Source organism: Pseudonaja textilis, chromosome 5, assembly GCF_049901715.1.
Source record: "Pseudonaja textilis isolate UNSWEBS1 chromosome 5, rPseTex1.2, whole genome shotgun sequence".
In the NCBI taxonomy this organism is placed as follows: Eukaryota; Metazoa; Chordata; class Lepidosauria; order Squamata; family Elapidae; genus Pseudonaja; species Pseudonaja textilis.
The window spans coordinates 50,795,033-50,822,488 of NC_141994.1; the positions used below are offsets into that span (position 1 = coordinate 50,795,033).

A 27,456-nucleotide genomic window follows, 5' to 3' on the forward strand; every position below is an offset into this window, starting at 1 on the left:
TAATGGTGCCATAAGGAAACATAATTGCCTACGTTTCATTACTTGTAAGTGCAAAGCTTGCATATTACATTGTGAAGGAAGAGAGATGAATGGTAGAAACTGGAGCCAGCAGTGGCTAGAAGCATTATGCAAGCTCACTCCATCTCATTTCATTCTATTAAATTCAGCTGCACTTCAACTCATCTTGCTCCTTCTTCTCAAGCCTGCTAATGCTCTCCTTGATCTTCACCTACAACATTCCAGGCTATTAAAATCTAGCAGGTCATAAAAATAGAGATCAGGATAAATTATTTGATGCTTCTAGAATCTATCCTTCTAAGCAACTAGAAGCTAATTCCATATAATAAATGTAGCCAAGTGACAATATCTTTAAAGGCCTTATATCATGTTTGCAAAATTAAGTTGTGGTGCCAAGTTGCTATATGAGCAGCAGCAACAAAATATGTACTCTGCCTTTCTTCCTTGAATCCCAGACTTTTCTTTCCTTAATTAATCTTTTGATTCATCCTTAAAATCGTCAAGATGTCCATCTACAATTATATTTGCTGATCCTGTCCAATAATCATTGGAAGCAACACTTTTTTTTAGCCGAAGTATGCTTAGCTTATCATGCAAATCAGTCGAAACTTATCTATCCATGTTAATGTATTTTAATGACTAACATGATCGAACAGAAAAGTATTCAGAGGCATAAGAGGTGTTAGAAATGATAGTCACCTAACAGTTGGATTGGCAATATATAAACCAGGATAGTCATTTAATACTGTTGTACCTTTAAGAGAATGCTGTAATTGTGATTGGCTGAGGTTCCTCTGACGGCCATAAAATGGAGCCAGAAACCTGGTTTGTTCTTCTTGCATTTCCTTGTTGCCTTTTGCCTGAATGTCATTCTGCTTGGATTGCTGTGAGTCTTGCAACTATTAGCAAACTCCATTTACTGAACTTTGTTTATGATACTGGACTTGGTTTTTGGATTATCCCTAGACTGATTGTATTGAATACTACCTGCTTTAATTCTGTATGATTTGGACTGTTCGTTGGACTTTGTTTACCCATTTACTGGAAGTAAAACCTACATTTTACTATTCAGTGTATCTGTATACTGGCTGTGTGTTATTCAACACCACTCTCACTATGTTTCCCTGAGTGCACTCATTCTCCTAACGGGGAATACCTCAACACTGATTATGAGCCCAGCACATACCAGACTCAGATAACTGAGAGTTAGTGTGAATACACAGTACCATATACAGACAGCTGTTTACCGTTTAATTGTGGGTTACTGTCCTGGTAAAGTTGGCACAAGATCCGTCAACAAGTGATAAACCGGTTGGATGGAACAAACTATGTTTCCTGGTCTATGAAGTACAGTCTACTTCTGCATAGGGAAGGGTTATGGGCTGCAGTTTAGGATCCACCGGATGTAAATGCTTGGGATTCAAATAATGAGGATGATGCCAAAAAGTTAGCTGACTTTAAACGGAACAACGAATGAGCTCTTTGTATAATTGGACTAATGCTGAGTGACCAGCAGCTAGTCCATATTTGTGGAGAAGAGTTTGTTGCTAGGTGTTGGGAGAATTTGAAGAGGATTTATGTTCATGACAGTGTAGGTGCACACATACGTCTTACACATAAACTGTTTAGCGCACATTTTCTGAAAGGTAAAGATATGTTAGTTCATTTGAACTTCATGAAAAGAACTTTCCAAGAGCTACATGAAAAGGAACTGATTTTTTCAGAGCTGCATCAAGTTTACATCATTCTTTCCTCATTGGATGAAAGTTATGATGATTACGTATCTTCACTGGAAGTCCTGACCAGAAATGAACTGACATTGACTGAAATAACCGAACGATTATTAGAAGAGGCAAGAAGAAGGCTGGAAAGAGACCAACTGAGAGAGAAACAACCACAAGAAGAGGATTTGTTTTCAACTGCCTATACTGTTAGGAAATGTTTTTCTTGTGGGGCTAGGGGACATATAGCTAGATTCTGTAAGAAGGGAAAATGACAGAATACTGGTAATCACCAGAAGGCTAAGAAGAATGTTAGTTTAGCTATGTCTAGCAATTCAACTGTAAACCATGATTTGTGGGCAGTTGATAGTGGAGCATCGCAGTGCATTACTAGAAATAGAGAGAGGTTTGTAAAGATGTCTACAAGTAAGCATTGGCAAATGGATGGAAGATGAAAGCATATGGTGAAGGTACTGCATATTGTTCATGTGTAAATGAGCATTTATCTAATGGGTTATCAGTAAGGGCTTTAGTTAATATTGGTTATGTAGTAACCTTTAGGGGAGATAACTGTATAATAGAAAAAGAGGGTAAAAGTGTTATTGTTACTTTAGAGAATGATTTATTTGTTATACATGACGACCAGTTGCAGATGGCTAACTCGTTTTATAACAATGTTTAGCCACATGAAGAATGTATACATTTACTGCATAGATGTCTGGGGCACATTAATTTCAAAATGCTGAAACAAACTTTTAAATTGTCAGAGGGAGTAAAATTAAAACCCTGTAGCAAGTACTTAAACTGTAATGCCTGTAATCAGGAGAAAAGCAAGGTTACTCCAGCAAACAGACTGAATGGGTTTAAGACCAAAGAACCTTTAGAGGTTGTTTTTGCTGACATAATTGGTCCTAAGAAACCCAGTTTGGGAGGTGCCTGCTATGTTTTGAATATAATGGACCATTACTCACAGTACGGTTTCTGCTATCTAATGAAAAACAAAATAGAAACATTCCAACATTTCTTTAACTGGCCAAGATTTGCTGAGAGAAAAATGAGACATAGGGTACTTACTTTAGTTATAGATAACAGGACTGAGTTTATTAACAATAGATTCCAAATGATGTTGAAATTGGCTGGTATCGAGCATAAGCGTTCTGCACCTTATGGGCCACAACATAATTCGTTTATAGAACGAAGAGGACAAACGTTACAAGCCATGGCTCACACTATGTTATCCTATTCAGATTTGCCTGAAACACTGTGGGATGAAGCCATAAGGTGTAGCAACCATGTGTTAAACAATGTGGTGAACACAACAACTGGTGAATTGCCATTCACTCATTGGCATGGCAGAAAACTGTTAGGAGTATGAGTCACCTAACAGCTATTTGGGTTGGAAATATATAAACCAGGATAGACATTTTAAAACTGTATCTTTAAGAAAATGAAAAAGTGTAATTGGGTGTGGTTTCTTAAACAGCCATAAGATGGAGACAGAAACCTGGGTAGTCTTAGTCTTAGTCTCAGAAGAAGTCTCAGTGAGTCTCTTTTTCCTTCTGTTGGAGAGTATTGTCGTTCCTTCTAATTGACTGATATTCATGGATTTGATGTAAGTCTGATACTGAACTGTTTTTGACACTAAACTTTCTTATTGGATTATCCCTGGACTAAAAACTGACTGATCTTCCCCGTGAATGACTTTGGACTGCTTGTTTTGAACTTTGCTTAAATCTTTCTGGAAGTAAAAACCTACATTTACTGTACAGTGTATCTGTGTGCTGTGTGTGTATTATTTAAACACTTCTCTCAAATACATCTCCCTGTATGCGCTCATTCTCCTAACAGGGAATTACCTCAACAAAAACCAGATTTAAGTTATCTACACACATTTGGAGCTCCAGCATGGGTGCATATTCCATCATAAGTAAGACTGAAAGGGCAACATAAAGCTAGGAAATTATTTTTCGTAGATTACGAGGCCAACCATAGATCATTTAGATTTTTGGGATCCAGGCACAGCTAATATTCACTGTAGCACTAGTGCTAAATTTCTTGAGCACATTTGATGGCATAAACTAGAACAGGAATCTAACAATGATGTTGTTATCGACCCAATAATGTTGTTATCTTGGGTTGAAAATATTTAAAACTTAGAGGAGGCTACCAAATCTCATAGGCAGATAAAATTAACCAGTTACTGAAAAACTTTCTGTTGCTTTCCAACATTATATCCACTTTTCAAATTATTTTTCCCTTTTTTGGTTGTTTTTTTAAGTCTTAAATTCTCCATTCTCTTTCCCCCCTTTCCCCTTTCTTCCCCAGATAGAGTTACTTGTTCATTAAAGATGGCTTCTTCTTTGTCCCAATCTTCTTGTTGCACAGTCTTTTCTTGTTGTTTCTCGTAGTTACGAATCACCATTTCTAAGAATTGAAAAATGGAGCCAAAGGAGCCCTTCCCTTCTTGTGCCTCTTCTTTATATTTTTTAAATTCCATTTTCAGTTCATCCAGAATTTTTTTAAACAACCACCCAATTGTTTTTAGTGATTCAAATATAATATCCAAAAATCCCAAAGTCACCAAGCAGTCCAAATACACACAAGCTGTTTTTTTTTACACTTTCTTCTTTTTTCACTTTCTCTTCCTGGGGTTACTATTTAGTTACAAAATTCCAGTTAAAATGTATCTTTTAGAAGTCTTATTGAGATTTTACTTTAGATTCTTTTGAAGTCCATGCATTCTCCTCCTTCGAGATCCTGCCCTTATTCTTTTCCTCTCCCTTCCTACTTATAGACAAAAAGGATTTTTTAGTGTCCAGAAATCTTTATTGTCCCTTTGGCATTTAATTATATTTTCAGCTTAATTATTGGTGCCAAAGTGGATTTTTCCGATTTCTTATTCAGCTCTCTTCGTTGTCAATGTGAGGAAGGAGAGAGAAGGAAAAAAAAACTTTCCCTTTTCACTTTCTTTCGCTGCTTCCGACTCTTCTTTGGGAGCGATGTTATCTTTTATAAAATTTAAATTCCAGGGTACCTTAATTGTTGCTTTTTATCCCGGTCAGTCAAAACTTTCACTTCTTATCTTCCTCCTGCACTTTCTTTTCTAATTGAGTGCTTCTTTGAGATGGCCATTTGTGACCACTGCTCCTTCTGCCTTCGGAGTTGACCAGCTGAGGAGGAGAGATGCGGCTCTCCTCGACCCTGCTTGAGGTCTCCCCCCTCTTCACCACCTCTACGGGGTGGCTTAGCCCTGAAGCCAGCTGGCTCGGGGCGCTCCAGTGGCTAGCACAGGCAGAAACTTCGCATGATCACGGATTCCTGCCTGCTGCCGAAGCCCTGCAAACCGGAAGACCAGGGGGGATATATTATATTGTAAACACACAAACCAAGTGGTAGATTCTTGGCAAAGAAAGCTTTTGTCCCCCCACACAAGGCACAGCAGTCACAGATAGTTTTGTTCCCCCACTGTTGATACTCCTCAGAGTTAATGATTCATAGCCTTCGCTCTGTATTTAAGTAGCTGTTCAAATAGGGTGAGGGAAGCTGAGGGTGCTTTGCTTAGAAAAAGAGGTGATGAATGTGTCTTCTGGTGCAAGGTATGTAAATGGAAGCTTCCCCTTCCCTTATTTTCTCTTTCCCCATCCCTTTTCTCAGAGTGCAAAGGACCTATAAAACAATTAGAGCTTAAAATTGGACTCCTGGCAGAGAGTGGGAGAAGGAGTTTTTGCCATACTAAGTATAATCAGCTCGGTGATAAGGGGAGGGGGCTATTTCACTTGGGTCTGATATGATTACATCATAAACTTCACATTATAACCAGGGCTGTAGAGGTGAAAAGGTAAAGAGACAGTAAGTGATGCATTGTCCTTCAAGAGATGTGGCAAAGATAAATTGCTAAAAAACATTTTGCTAACCCAAAGGGGAAAATATCCATGCTTCCTTCTTTCAAATGTGATAATAAAGGAGGAGTGTTGGATTTAAATTAGCAGTATACGTAACTACCACCTTGGGTTCAGATAATCATCTAATTAGCCTCAGACTGATTTGGCAACTGCTTTATTTGACTTGGGGGATGAATCTATAGCTTGTTGAAGAAATCCACAGTTGGTGTCCTCCATTGATTATTCACTGGAAATCAATCTATTTTTGAAATGTTTTTCCCTGCTTTGTAGGTTTATATATTTTTGTGAGTTTAGGATTTATAAGGGGAAGAGAAATCTGCCAGAGTTTAGCTACATAAATATAATATGGCTATATGGATCTTCAAAGGTGTTTTGCTTGAAGGTTGGTGCAAAGCACCCAGTTGAAACCACTCTAGGATACAATTTTTACTTTCTAACAGGAAACAATATGTCTGCACTGTTTTTGCTTTAAGGCCTCTTCTAACAGTTCCAATAGCCCAAAGAGGCCTTTGCACTTCAGCAACTACCAGATGAGGCTCTGAGGTGATGAAAAACATCTCATTGAGGAGAAGCACAATACTACTTTGCTGCAATAGTAAGAATAGCACGAAAAGGCTTTAGCAGCAGAAGAATAACACAGGGTAGCATGAGGATAAATAGAGGAAGTTCTACATATGCTGGCTTAAGCTTCTGGAGAAAGACATTTTATAAATGCAACAAATAAAATCAATTCATACTAAAACTTATCTGCGATTTGGAAGGAAAATAATTTGTTCCAATGCTTATCTTTTAGAGAAAAAGCACAAAGTCTGCTCTAAGATACTTTCTTATCCTAAGTGTGTGAGTATGTAGGAGGTGGGGTGGGTGATAAGAAGCAGGCCCCCAGTTTAGCCACCTTACACATACAAAAAAGGGCATTGTTATTCTTAGCCTTAGAAGCAGTTTGAAGGTGACCCAGAATCACCTTCACTTCTGCTCGCTTGAAATACTAAGAGCAAGAAGTGAAAAATCACTGGTTTGTTCACTGTTTTGCAGAGGCCAGAGCTGCTGTGGGTTCTGTGTTATCAAAAACACTCCCTCAAAAGAGAACGAGAGCAGGCAGCTTTTGTTCTATTTATTTATTAAACTTCTATCCTATTGCAATTTAATGACTCTCAGCAGTTTACAGAGAATACAATAAAACAACATCCATGGTAGGATTAAAACAAATGGCAGCTTTGTAAGCTCCTCCAAAACAGCAAACAAGAGCAAAAAAAAAAAGAGTTTAAATGAAGATAATGACCTTTGGAATAGTTTCATTTTCAGAGGTTTTCTGAAAGCCAGCAGGGAGGGATGTAGTATGATCTCTGTAGAGAAGCTGTTCCAGAGCTTCAGTGCCTCCTAGCACTATCACACAACCTAGGAACACTGCAACCATTATAAATATGAGTCAGTTGCCAAGCATATGAATTGTGATCATGTGACTATGGGAATGCTGCAATGGTTGTAAATCACTTTTTTCAGTGCTATTGCAACTTTGAACGGTCACTTAACAAACTGTTATAAGGCAAGGAATACCCTAACTGCATTTTGGACAAATTGTTACTCTGGGGCTAAAAAATTGCAAGTGAGAAACTGGCAAAACTTTCGTCAATTTCACTCCTGTTTTTGTCTGAATTGCAAAATTAAACTAAGCCTCTTCCAAGAGCTGAAGGATAAGGCATGACTTTCTTTCCCATTGTGGGAAACCCCCACCCCCAAGAATGAAATATTTGGGGAAATATTAAAAAAGGTAGAATAATATATATCCATAAAGGAGAAATGGAGAAACATGTTTTTAAAGGCAGAAGACAGACTCAATCTTTCTTAATAGCCCCCAGCAGATATTTTGTGCCCATTAAGAAAGTTTGGGCCAGCCTATTCACAAAACAAACGAACGAGACTTCCAAGGATGGAATTAAAATTTAATTCTCTTTAGGACATAATAGGGTTAAGCCACCACCATTTTGCAAAAGACACAAGCCCCTTCAATGCACAACTCCTCAGAACAGTTCAAACTTCAAAGTCACAGGAAACTATAAAGATCGACCGATTCATTCAACCATTTGTTCAGCTGACCCAGAACTGCTGTTGGTTCTATTCATCATTAAAATTTCTTTCCAATCCACCCTTCATTTTATTTTATTCCTGGCTTGGACCTGAGTTAGATGGATTTTCCTTCCAACACCATAATGGGGAAATGAACTCACAACACCAAAACAAACACCTTGAAGCCTAATTTCACAGTGGATCCAAATACATTGGAGCTGAGCTGGAAGTAACACAGCTGAGAATGCAGAAGTCTAAAGTTCTTTTCAATTGGTTCAGAATTTTTATATAGAACTGCCAAGAGTTGTAATAAAACAACTCTTTATTCCTTGGTGTGTTGTTTTATAAAAGAGATGTATTCTTATTTAATACTAAAATTTGGCGCTACCAAATATGCTGTCAAACAAGGTAGTCTAAAATAAGGGATAGATGTTTATAAGCCTTAACATTTTGTCAGCCATGTTCCTGACAAGTTAGTTTTACATTTTTTATTTAAAAGAATCTATATGATTGCCCATCTGAAGCTAGTATCTCTGGAAGTTAACAAAAACATAGGTAAGCACAACAGCAACAATTCAAAGGAACAATTAAAACCATTCTTTGTATTGATATATGGGAAATACTTTTAAAAATGATGAAAAGAGATGCTGCCTAGGTAATAATCAGATAAGAGACACCATAGCATAATGGGTGGAACAAAAAGTTTAGAAGGAATTTTCTAAATTCTCAGGCTGTAAAGGTGGAAACGGGGATATTATACATATTTTCAGACTTGAAAGATTCTATTAATGTAACTTTACAATAAAGTAGAAGTAGACTATTTCGTCATGTTTCCTGTCTGCTCTATCTGGTAAGGTTGAAATTTACAGATTTTTTATCAGAATAAAAACATAACTCATATTCTGAACTCTACTAACATCCTGGTTCCAGTGTTTGGAAGAAGAACCAGGTGAGGCACATCTGAATCTCAGGGTATCTCAGGGTATAAGTCTGTTCCACAGGACAGGCTCCCCTCCTATGTCACACACTTCAGTGATGTTGCTTCACAGAAGGAACCTAAATCACAATCACTTAAAATTATAGTCACAGATAAGCCAAAACCACTGAAGATAAGTAAAGTCCAAAGGTTACCTGGCCATGTTCCATGGAGGACTATAAATTTGATTTGCGGGGGGGCATATTGAATATGACACACGAAGAAAAAAATACTGTCTGAGAAACTAGGAAAACGGTAAGATTTCAGAGTGACTTTATTTTAACTTCTCGGAGTATAACAGGGAGGGGAAATATGGAAAACGGAGTTAGGTTTTCAAGTTTCTGTCTCTTTGGCCTATATCAACAAAACTTTCCCCCAAATTAGGAAAGATTCTAGATGAAGCATTTGCTGACTGATGATATCTCTGGTGACAACAACCATGATGAAGAACAAGAGACTGGCAAGTGGCTCGGTCCTTCAGAACCTCTCAGGAGAAGGAGAGAATGGTGGGCTATCCACAGACACCCCAAATGGCAGATCCTTGCAAAGGGAACATAGAACAGCAGTGTCATGTGAAAGACTGACCATTCGGAGATAAGGAAGACAAAATCTTGTTTTCAGCCATGGAGAAAACTTTAGAAAGGATACTAAGCCAGCTGTACTCATTTTCTAATCATATCTTGTATGTAACTATCTCATGGATATTAAATATGTGCAAAACACCAATTTTAATTTTAATTTAACACCTGATGTGTTTTACCTTTCTCTCTTCAATACAATAAATTTTATAATAGAGACTTAAGATTTTAAAAATATAATTGGCAGAAAGCAAAAAACAAAAACAAACCCAAAATTTTTCTTGATTTAAGAAAGTTATAAACAGATTAGAAGACCAGAAGAATTTGGAACATTTATAGTTTTGCTGTAAAATGGGGAAAACATGTATGTAATTAATACATACAAGGAAAACAATTGAAATAGAACTAACTCCATATTAGGAACTAAGATTCTTTGAATGTTGCAAATGGACACTAGAGGGGACTAAAAGATCAGACAGAAGGGGAGGGAAGTGCATCTACTAATGTTTAAATAAAGTTTTAAAATGGCTAACCCTAATATCTGATTGGTATCCACTATCAAGGGAATGATCAGATAAAAGGGATCTGAGCCCAGGTCAAGAAAATAACAACATCTCAGTCAGACTCTTTCTTAGCTTTCACAAAGATAAAGGCAGGGAAGAGCATTCAGACTTGCAAGGCTATGTTACTATAGCTGTTATAATAAATGTAGTCTTGACTTACCTGCAAGAAGTACATCTTATTCTGATGTACTCTGAAGGGCTAAAAAGTTTCTACCTGCTCCTTGGGCAGGAACTGTCTCTCCAGGAGAACAGCTAGATTGCACATCAACTCTGGGGTGGGGATGCAAGTTGATTTATTATTAACAATGGTGTTAGAATTTAATATACCAAGATATAGCAAGATCAATTCCAATCAATTTCATAGGATACGTAGAGCCAAAGTCCACCTCTGAACAAATCTAAACCACCTTTTCCCAACAAATTTACCCACAAAGACCATGCAGGAATTCTTCTTATCTAGGAGTATATTAATCACATGGAACAGGGTTAACCAGATAATCATCTATGGATGCAATAAATAGAGAAATGAGTATATTTCACTGCTCTCATTTCCAGAAGATAATCCTTAATAAAGACTCTTACATGTTTTGGATCATACTTGCACCTTGTGTCTAACAATGGTTTACTTCATCTCCTTTGATAATTAGAGGTCTCTCTGAGATTCAATTGCATAGAGAGTGCACAAAAGCACAATCTGATCCAAGCGAGCACTCCCTCTTACTGATTGAGTTCTTGGTTGAGCCATGCAATAGGTTTCAGGGACTACTTCAAATTCTGTTTGTATCTTCATTTAATCCATGAAGTGTCTTGGGTGGACTATTCAAACTAATCCTTCCTCCCTGCAAAGGGGGAGCCACAGAGATTAAGATTAGCATGGAGGGACCGATAAAACCATTCCCAACTTCTACTGGAGTTACCAGTGTCCTGGACAAAAACAGATTCAACATGTGACACCCATTGCTAACAAACTTCTGATATGAAAATTATGTATTGCTTAGGTGTAGTAGGACATACCAAGCTAGCCATCCTTTTGTTCTTGTACCTTGGATCATGACTGGAATAGTTAATTGGATGTCCATGGACATTTCACTGGCCCTCACCAATCTAAGGCTGAGTTAATGGTTTTAAAGATTCTATTAATGGATTGTTTAGTTATGTGAAAGCACTTAGCTGCCTTTAGCTAATTTCAGAAGCCTAGAAGGACATCATATGGAAAGTTCTGGCCTATAGAATGATCTGAGATGTTGGTAAAAAAATATTTGAAGAAGGCAACAGCAAACCAACTCTACATGGGAAGCTGGCACACCATAAAACAAAGCGCAGACTCTTGCATAGTCTTTATTTACATAGCTTGTAACCTTTACACAGGCCCCGAGACATTCTTAAAAAATTAAAATGATGTTTCCTACAGCCTAGTGCTTTGCTTGCCTGATAATGAAGGTGCATTTAAATTGGTAGGAAGCCTCCTGAAAACTCAGAGAAAGAGGCAGAGAACAACTTCACCCATCTGTCTGCTAGAAAATTGAGTTTTATGACTGCTCATGTCCATCATGATGGTTACTTTGGGAATAGGCAAATCTCTCTGTAAGTCATAGACTTTATTATCATGAATTATCAATATAATATGAAATATACTGGCATATGGCAACGGTATCACTGGAATGTAATAAATAAATTCAGTTTTGTGTTTTTTAGAAACCCCCCCCCCTCAGTTTCCAGTTTACCATGACATTTTCAGGCAATATGTGCTTTAACATCATGGTCAGCAGTAACATATTCCAGCTTTTTTCCAAAACGATAGTATAAAATGACTGGTTGGAGCACACTACCTCAGAGTTCCATCTGTGCTTCAATGTGGGTTGAATTGCTTTTCGTAATGTCATTACTAGGCAGCTGGAAGATATGCTCTAGTGGAGCGGTCACCAACTGGTGGGCCACGGCCCACTGGTGGGCCATGAGAAAATTTTGGTAGGCCGCTGAGAAATCTTACCCCCAGAGCACCCCCACAAAGCAATTAATCCAGGATGCACAGAAACACAAGGCTGCTTAGCCCACATGGCCCACGGGAACCCTCCCCACCCACTCACTCCTTACCCAGCAAACTTGTCTTCTAAACTGCTATTTTTCCTTTTTCCGACCATCATCTGTTCTGCTGTGCCGGGAGATTTAGATTAGCTAGGAAGCAGGAAATGGTTGGATTTCTTGCTTTCTAGCCAAGCACAGCCAAACCTCCCTTAGGACTGAAGGTTTGCTTGCAAGCAAATTCAGTGCATGCTCACAGCAAGCAAATTTGAGAGATTGAGCTAGTTGATGGCAGATAGATAGATCACTGAATGAATCTGTGATTCTGTGAGCAACTCAATCTGCCTGCCTGCTTTGCCTGATTTTGGGTAAAAGTTGCTCTTTTTTTAAATAAAAAATTCAATATTTACATGTATGGTGTGTTGCCAGTTAATTTTGTGAGTTTGCTTGCAAGCAAATTTTATGTGACAGACTGAGCTAGCCAATGGCAGGTAGATTTCTGAATGAATCTGTAATTCTGTGAGCAACTCAATCTGCCTGATCTGCCTGATTTGGGGTAAAAGTTGCTCTTTTTAATAAAAATAATACTACTGATATAAATATTTATAATATTTACATACAAGCCATGCCCAGCCAGTCACATGACCACCAAGCCACACACATAAATTAGGCCATGCCCACAGAACCAGTTAGTGGTCCCTGGGATCTAAAATTATGAGTTTTGTGGTCCCTGAGGTGCAAAAGGTTGGCGACCCCTGCTCTAGTGGATAGCAGGTAAAAGAGCAACCTTTTTAGAAAAGGACAGAGCTGTTTCCTTCTAGATTTATCACTCCTGCATGTGAAGGTGGCTTTGCGGTTAGGCAAACTGAACAAGAGAAATCTGACAGTGGGAGAGAAAAAGGAGCCAGAATATTTAAATTCTCCGCTAGTGTGAGAAAGAAACAAACAAAAGAGAAATACCTATCTCAACATACAGTACATTAACTTGATGTTATCTACTTAACATTGAAGCCAGAAGCTGATCCTGTTTTATCTTTTAGGAGGGTTAATAAAAATTTACTTCTGCTTATTGAAAAAAACTCAGACTCTCCTGGTTTCTAGCCTGGGGCCTAAACCACTAAACCAAACTGGCTCTATAAAAAGAATATTTGAAACATCTGTGAGGTAATATAAGGTAGGCCTGCTCTAGCACAGTGGCTTACCACAGATTATATTATCATAATGTATTCATTAACCTAAATTTCTGGACTGGAAAAATATTCTATCCCCAACTAACCACACAGACTGTATTTGTATTATACAGTAAATTAAATTGTAATAGGTTGGTTCATGGTTCAAGGTTTCATTGAAACCTGGATCTTCCAATGCACCCTTTTGGTGATAGTATGTAGTGTATTTTCTGCTCCTAGGTACAAAACACACTGTGTATATTGTGGATGTGAGGGAATATTTCTAGATGCCAGGTTATTTTAAGTTTATTGTTATAGTTTTGTATGGTTTTATTTATTCTGATTTACAGCTTACAGGAGTTGTATGCTGCTTAGAGTCTTGTTTGTTTGGAGCAGCACAGAAGTCTAAGTAAGGAAATAAATGCATATACTGACTTTTATCCACAATCAGAGGGAGAAATGGAGCTTTCTTTATACATTTTATGATGCCATCTCTGAACAGAGTAAGAAAGAATGATAATCACTGCATTCTGCAAGTTGGATAGTTTATTCTATCATCCTTCATCCGCAAGAATTTTGTGCCAAAGATATTTTTTTTGGCAAGAAGATTGATAACTGAAAGGAAACTTCTCAAGGATCTACCTAACACATACCATGTTCCCTGTAACCTGAAGAGAGTGACAGTCAGCATGCCACTGATAATTTTATAAAGAATTGCCTACAAAAACTTTCCTGTCATTGGAAAGCCACTTCTAGATTATGTGTTCCCTAAATGCTACTAACTCCAGATCATATAACTATGTAAATAGGTAGCTTGAGCTTTAAGAATCTTACTTTTGTTTTTCAAGTGAGTCCAGGCAATGGTATCTGCACTCATTAGCTTGACAAATTATCATGCTTTGTCTATGGAGATTCTCAATCATCCAGGTCATGGGTGTCCCAAAAGTGCTTTTTCCAAATGGCAACTGGATTTTCTTGGTTTTTGGTTTGGAAACATTTTGCTTCTCATCCAAGGAGCTTCTTCAGTTTTTAACAGTAGGTCCATGCAATAGGCTTTATGTAAGATCGGAAAGTGACAGAGCAAGAACATTGGCTTGTGACACCAGCTTTAATTAGTATTGTATAATAAGATTTAATCAGCTTCTCTTGTCTTTGTCCTTTGGAAATGGGCCAGTTATCAGCAATCAGGAGTCACTAAAGTAAGTTCCATGTATGGGAAGTGGCTGTAAAGCTAAGTGGCATGACAACATTATTCTTCAGTGAGTGAGGCACAGACTCCATTTCAGTGCGCAACAGGTTATACTCATTGATTCCCTGTGACTCAGAAGGTTTCTCTGGTCTGTAGGAAAATCTTGAGTGGTCAAATTAACATCCTGTGAAAGTTTTCTCCATTTTGCTTGACCATTATGATTGCTATTTATCCTTCTATACAGTATAGACCAATACATTTGTACCATTTATATGCTATAGACTCTTTCATCATCTTCCTGAAAACCCAAACGTATCCTTGGGTTGTCTGTTTTCTCTTCCTTTTGTTTTTTTTATCTCTTCTGTGTATCACTGTGATATTTTTCCTTGCTTTCACTCCTACTACTTAGAGTTTTATTTTAAAGTTAAGGTGGTTGGCCGGGCTCTATTCAGTTCTAACCTTTCTTAATTAAATCCTTTAGAGAAAGAAGTTTATATAAGCATCAAAATCTTGAAGGTTTATGTTTTAGCACCATAAAATATATTTTATGTTTTATTAGCATGGTGTGCAATCCCAGCCCATGATAGCTTAATTAATAAGACTTAGTTAGGTTTAAAGTGATGTTAGATTCCAGCCATTGTTTTAATGGATAGTCTTATAATTTCTCTGACATGGAAATAAAATTACCAAAGAGCTACTTGTGTGTGATACGTGTGTTTCATTTTCATATCTCATATATATTAATACAAATGCACATACATATACCCAGAAACTTATATATACAGATAGATGTAGGTACAGCTATATCTACAAATACAGAGATAGATACCTAGAAAATAATCTATATCTCTTGGCCCAGATTAACCTGTTCCTGCCTGAGATTAACCTGTTTTTTTTTCTACCCCAAAAGAGCTGAACTGGGTGGGTTTGCTTTCTCTGACTTCTAGCTGGTTTGCACTAAGCAGTAAGTCTTCTCTTGGGCCTCCATAGGCCTTTTAAGGATGGCTTGCCATGATAGTTCATTACTTTCCCATTCTATCTTGACATGCTGAATGCCAAGGATCAGAAGCTCCCTGTGCAATTCAGATCCATGGATCAATATTTGGTTCTCACAGAGGCCCATGGGAGTCTCTGAGAGGTTCTGTATCCTTGAAGAGTCCTAGAAAAGACATTAAATTAATATGTTACAGATTGGATATGGCAGTGACAGCACCCCCCTCTGTTGGGTAAGTCTTGGCAAAATGTGAAGCACACTCAATGGCACTTACATCACTATTCCATGATCATCACATAACAAAATAATTGCAAGAACAATTTCTCCAAAATTCTCTTTTGAAAACAAATTTCTAAGCAAATCTTAAGCAAATGGAATTAGAACTAATAAGCAAAAAGCAGGATAAATTTTCTATGCTGCATCGAAAAACATGCTTTTGATAACATTCTAGAGTTTGTGCTTTCTCTATATTTGTATATGTTGAGGCAGAGGTGGCATTCAGCAGGTTCTGACCAGTTCTGCAGAACCGATAGTGGACATTTTGAGTAGTTCGAAGAACCACAAATTCCACCTTTGACTGGAGATTTTACAGTATCCTTCCCCTGCTACTCCCACCAAGCCACGCCCACAGAATTGGTAGTAAAAAAAAATTACTACTAGTAAAGAATCCCACCACTGTGTTGAAGGTGTATGTCTAGTGAATAGTTATTGTTCTCTGCTTCAGAATTTTATCATTGGCACCAAACTGCAGCTTCAGGATTTCTTACAGGAAACCATGACAACTAAAACTGGCTTAAAGCAGTCTATCCATGTTTTCATACAGGAGCACTTAAGCTGTAATCTAAATCCACCTAGAAATCAATCAGTTTACTAGATGTGGATACAAAAGGGCTTTGTGTTCTTTTCTTGCATCTCTAATGAAATTGTAGTACACTGAGCTGTGGTGCAGAATCTGGAGTAAGAACCAAGCAGCAAGAACTGAGACAACACATGCTGCTCAAAGGTTCTTTGTCTTGGAAATACTTTAATTTGCTTCTTGCTTAGGGAAAATCAAAACAAAGCTTGTGTGGAATCTATTGCGATGTAGTAAGTCTAGTCTTGTTACTGCATTACTGGAATGGGCTGGGCTTTAATTTTCAGGTCTGTTTTCATTTTGGGGGATTAAGTGGGTGAGTATCTTAAAAGGTTGAAGACATAATTCTGTCCCTTAATTACCTTGAGTATGAAAAATTCAATTTGGAGAAGTTTAATTTTCAGCAGATACTAAGATTGCTTTATGTCAGGGGTGTCAAATTCACATCATGTTGTCGTCATGTGATGTATTTTCCCCCTTTGCTAAACCGGGAGTGGGCGTGGCTAGTGTGTGACACATCCAGCCCATGGGCTGTGGGTTTGACACCCCTGCTTTATGTGTTTTAGATTCTGCAAAGCTTAATCTCTCTATCCCTAAAATGAAGAAGAAAAGTATCCAGCTGTCTACTATCTATGGAATTTAATTTCTGTACAGAATTCTTTATTGTTGTTGTCAATGAGCTACTGACTGACAGCTAATGTCACAGTTATTCAAATACATTGAAGGAGCCTTCATTTGATCTTTCATATTTGACATAGCTAGCTTGACTATTTTTTTCCCACCTGACAGTCAAGCTGGACAATTCTCTTCCAAGCTTACTAAATATCAAATATCAAAATATACATACATATGTATAATAACAGCATAGGAAGGGAGAAAACAGCATGAACAGAATTATTGCACTATGCAATATGCCCTTCATAAACTATACTTACTGCTTTGGTGCGTGTTGCTTTGCATAGCAAGACCCACAGCTTAATTCAATTTGAGAATACCTCCTTTTCTGCATCAAAAGCAGCCCTGGAAAATTTCAATCAATTAGAAGGAGAAAGTAATGGTGGGGAAAAGCTAGATTAGAATGGTTATTCCCATCAAATTATGGATATTAATTAACATTGCTTTAATGACCATGATGTTCGCCTGTGGCAGAAGAACGGAGACATCAACCTTTAAAGATCTTGAGAATGGTGTATGCTTGAAGTCAAACAGATGAGGAACGGTGTTAATTGTCTGAAAAGATTTTATATTGGAATGATAACGATGCTTGGATTTTTAAAGGATGACATGTACCAATTTGTATCTTCCCAGGTACAACTTTGATTTTGCAGAAAGCCTTTTACAATTTCATGTATAATTTCCCACCTTTCCCTACCATTGCGTAAAATCACTTGTCCAGTTTTTTGAGTAATCCAAATACTAAGTAAAAAACAACAACAACAACAACACACACACACACACACACACACAATCCTGATATGTAATATTACTTATTATATTTAATTATGTTTTTGTGTTTTTGTCATGAAGTCCTTTGAAGTCCGTATAGATCACAGTGATGTATAAATATAATAAACAAATAAGCAAACCTATGAATGTATGCTTGTAGTCCAAAAGAGAGATTTAGTGACATGTTCATAGTGTTCCTTTGATAATACTTAAGGTGGGGTTTTACATAAACAAAATAAAGACTAATAATGATTTCCCATTATTTAGAAGTATGTTTTTGTTAATGTTGTCTAAAACTGTATTTGCATTTTTTGCTGACCCATTTTTAGTTTACAGTCAATTATTACTGCAATATCTATTTCCATAGTGTCATTAATAAGCATTTGATTTGTTTTTTGTAATTGAAAACCTCTGTGCTTACCTTTGATATTTTCATTCTGTTACTAGTAGCCTATCAAGATGATTTTCCATATTTTAGGATATTACTTAACTCAAGCAGTTTTGAGTCAACTGCAAATCTGATATTTCCTTCCTCTACATTTCTTTCCTCTACATCAGGGTGACAAACTTGCTGCCTGTGGGCTGGATGCGTCACACGCTGGCCATGCCCCTGCCTGGTTTTGACACTTCTAATCTACATCCAGGGATTACAACAGTACTAAAGACTAGAGAATCAGACTGATCCTTGTGTTAGCCACTTGATAATTTTTTCCCATTACATCATGAACTACACAACAACTATTGTGATGAACTACGGTAATGCAGCAGGTTCCCAGGAAGGAGGGAATGCATACCAAGGAAGGGGTGGTGGTGAAACAAGAGACAGTACAGACTGTAGCTGGACCATGGGAAAAAAACCTGATTTAGGATTGCTGCAACCTAGAGTCTCCCAGGGTATATCCATCAGGTTAGGGCGATAGAGGTTTAGTCTGGCAAGATTTTTATTTATACAGATAAGCAAATAAAGGACTGAACTTTGGCTGATTGTTTTACATCATTAGGTCTGACAGTTACATGTCATGCTGTTCATCCTATATTTAACTACCTTGTTAATCAACATGTCATGGGGTATTGTATCAAATGTTTTGCTGAAATCAAGATTGGTGAAATCAGTTAATTGGAACAAAATGGTGCCTCTGTAATATGTTATCTTCTTACTCTTTCTGTGAAGATTATCTAAGGATGAATTTCTAGGGTGGATTAAAAAGCAGCAGGTTTCCTAGCAGATCTTTGAAGAGAGGAAACAATTTGGAAGGCTGAAATAATTACATTCATAACTGTTAGTGTTATTTCTTTAAAATATTCATGTCTAGGTTTACCTAGATTTACCAAAGTATGTTGCAGTTTGTTTGGATTTGGCTTAATCTGCTATATAAACATAGCTAATGTGATTTAGAAGCCATAGTTTGCAGAATGGTAGACAGGCAGTGTTGAGCCTTGAACTGCCAATGTACCAACAGAAATCTCCTTTGAGGTTTGGGACTTGTGCTTTAAAAAGATTACTTACTCAAAATTAATACAAAGTTAGCAACTTGCAATAGTAAGCACTAGTCTGAGTTTCTATTTATTAATGCACTTATTTGCTACAACATCTTCAGGATTGCAACATTACACTGGCAAATAGACAGTTTGTGACTTGCCATGTCTGTTGTGGTGGTCACAACTATTGTGAATCCATCCAGTAGGTGCCAAACACAATTCTAGCTGAAAATCTATTCCTGGTTTATGGTATGTTCTGTATTATACAAACTAAGCCATGTAAGGCAGATTTAACAGACTGTGGTTTGAGAAACCAAGACTTTAATCAATGTGTCAATTTAGCTTATCTTTTCAACAACTGATTCCACATTTGAATTGGCAAGATTTGGGAATTGGCTAGATGTTATTGGCCTCAGATCTAACATCCCAGCCATATTTAACGATTTTCAAGGATATTGGAAGACTGACTCCAACAAAGTGTAGAGAACTGCAGATCTCCATGGACTTAAAATGGACATGCAACATTAGAATCATCATTGAAAAGGAAAACAAAGAATGTTCTTTATGTGTCAGCTCAGGAAGTTCAGACTGCTCCAGGAGCTGTTGATACAGTTTTATAGAGGAATTATTCAGTCAGTCATATGTACTTCTATAACTGTTTGGTTTGGTACAGCAACCAAATAGGATAAGTAAAGACTCCAACAGATAGTTAGACTGCAGAAAGAATAATTACAATCAACTTGCCTTCCATAAAAGACTGTATGTATATTGCTTGGGTCAGAGAGAGAGCTGAGTAGGTATCTGCACACATCTCACATCCTGGACATAAATTGTTTCAACTTCTCTCCTCAGGATGACACTACAGGACACTGCAAGCCAAAACAACTACAGACAAGAACAGTTTTCCCCCTCAGGCCATCCCTCTGCTGAACACCTAAATTTCACAGTGCTGTTTAATATGTATGTGTATTTATTGAATTAGTATGGCTGTAGCCTTATTATTTATCCTTCTTATTATACTTCTTACTCACCCTCTTATTGATATTATTATTATGATTATTATGATTATCATTATTATGTTGCTATGCATGTGTACTGAAGTCTGATTCAGAGACAAATTCTAATCACCTATTCTATGCCATGCCATGCCATGCCATTCTTTTCCCATCCTATAAACTATTCAATATCTGTATGTGTTGGTCACTCCTGGAGATGAACAATAAACATACCAATATAAAGTTATCTGGTGCATGCTGATAATCTGTATAGTTATTATCAATATTAGAATAAGTTAAATATAATTATAATTAAATGTTCACTGTTTTTTCAGTATAATGCAGAAAGTATCCATCAGTTAAGCCCGTACATTTGTTTTTAAAAATGTTCCTCTCCTCATCAATATCTGAAATTGCGACCCTGATTTTATGTGCAACAGGACAATCTTTAAAAAGGCCCTTTAAAACTATAAGCCAAACAATAAATATTGTGGACTGTTGACTCTGTCCCCCAGGGCCATGTTGTCTTTCACATTGTCTTATGAAACATGCTTAAATGGGATACTTTGTGAAGAAAAATAATATTAGCTTTATTCTGACTGTGGCCTCATATCACTTTTCATTTAGCTAACTCCTGTCTATTGTTTTAGAACCTGGAGGTGAAGTTTTCAGCAAACAGCATGTTTAGAAACTCAGACAGGCCCAATAATATTTATGCTGAAGGACATCAAAGTTTGTGTTGGATATGGGTACTGTAAAAGCCTTTTAAAAAAGTCTTCTTCTTCTTCTTCTTCTTCTTCTTCTTCTTCTTCTTCTTCTTCTTCTTCTTCTTCTTCTTCTTCTTCTTCTTCTTCTTCTTCTTCTTCTTCTTCTTCTTCTTCTTCTTCTTCTTCTCCTCCTCCTCCTCCTCCTCCTCCTCCTCCTCCTCCTCCCTCCTCCCTCCTCCCACCTCTCTCCTCCCTAATTCTTTAAATTAAGCAGCACCATAATTCAATGAAGAACATTTCTTCTATCTACATTAGAATCACAGAATTTTTCTTCTTCCATTCAATCATGTTCAATTCTCAGAGATTGTATGGACAAGTCCCTGCAGTTTTCTTGTTGTTATTTAGAAGTGATTTGCCATTTCTTCCTTTCTAGGGCTGACAGAAAATGACTGGCTCAAGGTCATCGAATTGGAGCAGGATGAGTTTCTCCTGATTTCTAGCCTGATGCCTTAACCACTACATCAAACTGTCTCTTACTTAAGTATATACTGTACATAATCAATATAAATATTGGCCATGATAGCTTGGAATACTAGTGTTTGTACTTCAGAATATTTATAGTGTGGCAACTGGAATAATTTGATATAGAAATTGTTAGTGTGAAGAATGGTTTATTCAATATTTCTATGTAGAGAAGTAATAACAATAATAAAAAGCTCTGTGCAGTTATAGAGTAGGAATTTGATGGGAATTCAAATTCCCATTCAGTCATGAAAATTTTTTACACTGAGCAAACCATCCTTCAGACAAACTTATCTCATAGAGTTGTTCTGATGATAAAATACAATATAAAAGACTGATCTTTTTGAAATGTAAGAAGATATTGCTGTTCGTTGAGACAAGAAGCTATAAATCTAGGGCTGCTTCACTAATCTGTGCTTTGCAACTTTTCACAAAGTAAGATCTAGGATTTGCAGTTGTCAAAATGTTATGTTACAACTCTTCACTCAAAACAACAGATCATGAATGCATAAATGGATATTTGTTCATGTAGGAATATATGTTTTGAGAATAAATGTTGAAATATGTATTTAAATCCAAATGTCCATATTATTAATGTTCATTCATTAGTATGAACATTCATATTAATCTTGATAAGATGTTAATATGTGTCATTCTATTTTTTTAAAAAAAACATTTTAACTATTTTTACTTATTTTATAACTTGTAAGTTGCCCTTGTAGGGAAGATGAGCAGCATAAAAGATTAATACATAAATACAATTAAAACACATTAAAATGGAACGGATATTTGAGTGAATATCTGCAAAAGTGATGCCAATAGAAACAGACTGACATGGTTGTTGCATTGCGATTAAAATCTACACATACTACTTCATAGTAGATCACAAGTGTTTGTCTCCCCACCCCCGATTAGAAATTTAAATATATTTCTCTTTAAGATATAGATATTTGGTCAATAAATGTTCATGCTTACAAACCTTGTGTGTTACATTTCTTCAGGGAGACAACTATAGTTTGAAAGAAAAGTTTAAGCATAGCCCTATTTCTGATATTCTACTTTGTACAAGGGCATTTTTGCCCTTTCTTTCTGTAAGTTTTTTTTTTAACATATGGGAGAAATTTAAATAGCATGGCTTATGTTCTTATAATATAAATTCACTGTCAAGTTTACAAATAAAAATATAGAGCTAAACTATGAATAAAAAATAATGGCCACTACCACTGTAGAACCAAAGGACAACACTGGTCTAGAAAGAAGGATGATTTTGTACAGAAGTGTCTGCAGGTAGGGGTAAAGTTGGCAGCCAGAACATGATAAAAAAGCAGCCATCTTGATTTTTTTTGGCATTCTTCACAGATTTCCATATGATGCCAATGTTGCCCTCTAAAAATGATTAGAGTGACAGAAATTGTTTTACAAGGTTCCTATTATATTACTGATAGCTAAGCAACACTATTATCATACACATTCATGGATAAATCCATCTGCAGATAAGACAAACCCAATTTTGGGAGTGTATTTTTGCACCAAAAATTCTCAGCTTACCTGTGAGTATATATTGTATGAATAATTCATAAGCCATATCCACATTTTTACTGAAGGATGTTAGACTGCAACATTGAAATGCTAACTGTGGATGAAGAAATCTGTAGTTATGAGACATCTCAGAGGGATCCAGAATGAATTATTTATGCATTAATTAGAATTTATATAAAAAGAGCACCCACAACTCAGCATTTGAATCAATTAACTTGTTCCAAGTGAAATGAGTTGTCTTTGAAAAAGATGCACCTAACAGTAAAGATACGCTGAAATTTGAAATTCACTCAGATCATCTGAATTCCTGGGTATTGCTTAATGTTCAATTTAAGAATGCACTTCCCCACCAGAATGTTATAGCTATTATTTCTTCCATTACTTTTCCTTATTAAGAGCTTTCTGTGTTCTGAGAAGTCTGTTTGAGAGTAAAAGGCTAACTATCATATCTTGCAGTTCCATTTACTGTACATGTTCACAGTGGACCCAGAGACCTATAACTGGGAATGGTTTCCATATCCTTTATCTAATCTACCAATCACCTTATTTTTAAGTGCATGCAATCCTTTATTTTTAAATAACAAACCATCAAGGCACACATTTTTATCCTTGAGTAAATAAGGTATAATGGAAAAATTTATGTCAGGAGGTTATAAAGCAATAATGGTTGTAAAGCCATTTAACAGGGTTTAGTTGAAGGTGACATAAAAACTGTATAAATTCAGCTTCAGAGTTAACTGTCCCAGAACTGTCCAGTGTGAAATGCTAGGCATGGAATTTTCTTGGCGTAAACAAAAAAATGGTTCAATTTAATTCTCTTTCTCTCTGTGTCATGTATGCACATATACATACAGAGAAGCCAACACTCTCAGAATGACAGTCTTACACCTTAAAATCTGATACATTTGTGATATCGTTGCTGGATCCATAATCATTTGTGTTTGATTGATTAAAAAGGACTTCATAGATAAGATAATCATCTTATTTCCAGCCAGTGCTAATTAATGTCAGAATGGTTATTGTAATCTTGTCCCTGAAGATCATGAATTGTATTTTCATGGGCTACTTTGGTGTTTTCTCTCTCTCTGCTTTATGTGGAAAGATATATTTCTACATGTCTATTAAAGTGGAATAAGAAAGATTCTGAGCTAAAAAACTGCAATATTTTCAGCATAAGCTTTTTTTTTTACTCAGATACAGACAGTTAGAAACTGCTGTGTCCAACTCTTCAAAATTATGATGGTACTGAAAATGTAGATTTACAACTAGTTCTTGAACTTATGGCAGTTGTGATTTAGGTATTACACAACTGGCACATATTTATGGCAGTTACAGTGTCTTGCAGTCATGATCGGTATCTGTAATTTTACAGCTGGCTTTCAAGTCATGTGAAAACTGGCAGGAAGTCACAAGTCTTATTTACATGATGCATAATAAATGACTCATGGTGATTCACTTAATGCTTACTGTGGAACTGATGTTGTAATCTAGACATGGTCATATGATGTTTCACTTAACAATTGCATTGCTTTGCAATGGGGTTGCCAGCTCCAGCTGTGGCTATTAAGTGAGGACTATCTGTAACAAGATCTGTTTTCCACAGTTAAGCACCCCTCAGATTATTGAATATTAGCTTCTACAATTTCCTATTAAACTGAAATTATTGTGCAGATAATCTGGAAGACATTAACTTGGGCAAGATTGAAGTGGATCACCAAAGGAAAGAGTTTCTTGGGTAGTTAGTAAGTTTTTGAAAACATGTTCTTGTGTTATGTTGTATTAAGATTGACTGATTTCTACATCTGCCATGAGGCAGATACATTCAGAAGTTCTAGAATTAGATTCAAAGCTAAAATTAAAAACCAGAAGAAAACATACAGGTTTTGATTTGAATTCTAGAACCTGGCCATTTCCAGAGCAATTCAGGTTACTGCATGGGCTCCAGGTGAGATATGAGTGAACCTTGGGCTGGATACAACATTGTGAAAACAACTTGGTTTATTTTTACTCCACAGGGGAATAAATTTTAAACATGATTGTCTTCACCTAGATAATATTACCATATGACAAATCAGTTTATAACACAGCGTATTTTGTGTTCGTCATAAGATGAACTGGTTGAAAGGTTGAAACAAGCTTGAAGTTATCTGAATAAACAATTTGCCTGGTTTCTTTCCTCTTTAACTTCTGTATAAACAACATTGTAAAAGAGCTCTATAAGCCTTCTCTTTATGCCCCATTGGTCGGAAGTAGGAAGATCTCTTTATTACTGCATACCAATGATACAGTACTTATGTCAACAACATTATTTGCAAGGACAGGAATCTTGACTGAATTTGGCATTTATTCTAGGAAAGAATAACTACAAATACATTATTTCAAAACCAAGATAATAGTATTTGGCAAAGGGCCAAAGCATCATAGATGAACCCGAAATGAAGTGAAATCATTCAAGTACACCATGACAACCTTTTACTCCCTTTTTTATTTATAAGGAGGCCAGTTAGTACAACTTGCTCACAAGACCTTCTGGGAGGAGGAGAACACTCTCACAGTTGATATGAAGACATGTGGGGCCCCAATTTGAGATTTAAGTGAACCAGAAGAATTAGAAGGTGTCCAGATAAAATTTGTGAGGTCAGTTGTAGCTTTACTCCAATGTTGAGATTACAAGTAGGATTTCCATCAATTTATATAAGGGTGCAGAAAGCAGTAGTTTTATATTTTATGTTATAGGAGGCTACTATCAGTCTGATATTTATTTTCAAAACCATGCCTCCATGAACAATTTAATAATGCCAGGTGGATGAATTTGTATCTAAAAATATTCTCACAATTTTCACTAGACCTAGAACTGTTGAATGACATGAATTATTAAGGAAACATTTACTTTTTAAAGATTTTAGGTAAAATAGAGCACATGTATACAAATTAAAATTGGCCAAGTGGTATTGATCACTTAAAAATGGAAAAAGAATATCATCTTATTTATAGACTTTCATATTCCACTCCCTGAGACAAGCTTTCACAAAACGTCATTTTCAGATAATGCCAACAGCTTATCTGAATGGAAGATATAAAGGATTGCCAATTACACAGCATTTATGCAACTGTGATAATTCCTAGGTAGAAGATCTTATCTGTTACTTATTATATTGCAAATTATTTCAGGAACCCAGAGCTAGATTTATTATGTCTTTGTTAACTTACCTGAATCAGTCCAGAATAGAAGAAACCCCACCTTGATTTCCTGCTGACTGATTTAGATGAACATATAACAAACATGTTGCACTGTTTCTAAAATAAGATACAAAGGCAGATGTTGACAGTTTTAATTTTGGGGGAAATGAATTGAACTGATACGAATTGTTGTAATTTGATATGAAATTGGCTGAAACTTATGGTTGCAAATAAATGTATTTAACTAATAATTTGCATATAATCTTCTGGGTCCTATTTCATGCTAAGAATAATTTCACCAGACGAACACAATACAGAAGCCCGATGATGGCAGATGAGATTCTAACTATATATATTCTAACCTGGTCTAAACTGTTACCACAATTTTTGAAGACTATGTTCTTTTACTTGCATAAGTGAAAATCGTAGATTTCTGATGATGCCTCTTGCAAACAACACAAAGACAGAGTACTCATAAGGAATTCAAGATATGCTGAAAGTTAAAATAAAATCGGATTGTATTTTCTGAGAAATGTTTTCTAATAGGTGGAACAAGATTGCCTATAGCATAATAGAGAAGCCAGTTGTCCATTCATTCAGTCTGTCAATCTCCTGCTACAAGGAAGTATTGTTAGGAACCACTTGCTTTATCCCATGGTCCTGCTCAGATCTGCATGAGGAAAAGCATTAGTTTCACTTATCAGGGTTTTCTCAAGCCTGCCATTACTTTTTGCTTGCAGTGTACCAAGCAAGGGTTCTACTGCAGATGTCCATCAGTGCACAGTTTGGTGATTCATAGTTCATGCTTGGGAACTGGTGGCAATCGTGGCTAAGATTCATACAAATCCAGTTGTTGTACTCTGACCTGGATTGGGTGATCCATTAGACAATCACTTATCTTTCCTCTCCTCACCGAGACACTACTGCAATATGGTCTACATGGGGCTGCCCTTGGAAACTAGTCAAAAGCTGCAGCTGGTACAGAATGTGACAAGACAATTATGGGCATATCTTTTCAGGCTTAGATAACCTTTGCTCCTTGAATTGCGTTGGTTATCAGTAGGTTTATGGGTACTTTCAGGGAACTGGTTATTACTTATAAAGCCATTTATGGTAAAGGGTCTGTTTATCTAAAGAACCACCTGTCTTCTGTGTCTTCTGTGTTGCCTGTACATTTGTGAAGAACTAGATGTTCCAGGTTCCATCCATTAAACAGTGTCACCTGATGGGATCTGGGAATATGCCTTCCTTATTGTAGTATCTGTCTTCTGAAACACCATCCCTCATATGCAAGATATGCCTAGACCTGACTCTTGCAGTGTTCAGAATTGCCTTGAAAACCTTCCTCTTTCTTCAGGCCTTTGGTGAGAGTGGGTGGCAGGTTCCATTTTGTATTAAATGAAATTAAATTCTAATGTTTTTCATTAGAATTTGTTTTTTATTTTAACTTATTGTACAGTGGTTTCTATGGTATGCTGCCCAGAGTTGTCATAGGGTCCTCATACATCAAGCTATTATCATCAAGCTACAGGGTCA

General features: G+C 36.6%; 2 long non-coding RNA genes across 3 annotated transcripts in view; one reads left to right on the forward strand and one right to left on the reverse strand.

The window, feature by feature from the left end:
• The window catches only part of LOC113435674 (uncharacterized), a 45,692-nt gene extending 28,624 nt beyond the window's left edge, over positions 1-17,068 (reverse strand). Inside the window, exon 1 of the long non-coding RNA XR_003373973.2 lies at positions 16,988-17,068. This is a non-coding gene — a long non-coding RNA (uncharacterized LOC113435674). The remainder of the gene's footprint in view (positions 1-16,987) is intronic.
• LOC148125648 (uncharacterized) lies at positions 5,271-21,775 on the forward strand. Of its 2 annotated transcripts, XR_015743900.1 has the most exons (4): positions 5,293-5,335; positions 18,057-18,254; positions 19,830-19,937; positions 21,113-21,775. It is a non-coding gene; the product is annotated as an uncharacterized LOC148125648 (long non-coding RNA). The 2 variants fall into 2 exon arrangements; XR_015743899.1 differs by lacking the exon at positions 18,057-18,254 and having other exon boundaries at positions 5,271-5,335.
• Positions 21,776-27,456: the final 5,681 nt, after the last annotated feature.